The following is an 830-nucleotide window of genomic DNA, read 5'->3' as shown; positions in this document are numbered from 1 at the left end:
TGGCCAGGAGCCAGGAGCCAGTGTGGGGCCCTGTCTGCTCTCCCTTGCACAGCCGAGAAGGGACTCTCATCAGATGAGGCTGGTGGGTGTGGAACTGGAGAGCAAGGGATGGGCAGCATTTGCACGTGGGCCTGGGGTCCCTTTTGGCTACGCAGGCAGCGTTTGCAGATGAAAGTAACTGCTCCCTTTTCCAATAAAACGCTCATTCATTGCAAATTGTCCCCAAAACATCGCAAGAAGGAAAATTAAAAATAAAGACCTCCCCATTTCTATTGTCCTGGGCCACAAGTTCAAGCGCTCAAAATGAATTTTGCAAATAGCTGCTGCACCTTCTCAGGGCTTCTCTGTAAACGGAGAGGAACAAACACCAACCAACAGCAAAGAACACTCCGGGGCGAGCAATGGGGAGAGCTTGTGGCTGTCGCCCTGACATAACCGGACCCGCTGCAGGGGTCCCTCGCCGTGGTCTTCTCCAAGGAAAGGAACGTGCTGTATAGGCACCGTGTTCTGAAATCGGCGCGGTTATGTTTCATGTGTTTAATCACCACAGCAGGCGCTAGGAGGCATGTGTGACAGGAGGGGAACCTGAGGCCCAGGCCAGCCAGTCCGCAGGGAGCAGAAACAAGATACAAAACTCCGGTCGTGAGGACCCCACTGGAATCTCACTTACCAGGGTCAGGCGAGCGGGAGTAGCCTCCACGGCTGGAGAAGCTGCAGTGGACATGCTGGCGAGAAGCTGGAGGTCATGACATGGCAGTTCTTCCTTTCAGCAGCCCCCATGGGGGCGTTCCTGAAAAAAAGATGCTCTACTCTTCGCTGTGGGCCCGCCC

The sequence above is a fragment of the Myotis davidii genome, unplaced genomic scaffold (genome assembly GCF_000327345.1).
Source record: "Myotis davidii unplaced genomic scaffold, ASM32734v1 scaffold164, whole genome shotgun sequence".
NCBI classification, from domain to species: domain Eukaryota; kingdom Metazoa; phylum Chordata; class Mammalia; order Chiroptera; family Vespertilionidae; genus Myotis; species Myotis davidii.
The sequence above is the reverse complement of the archived record's forward strand: the minus strand, read 5'-3'. Positions refer to the sequence as shown.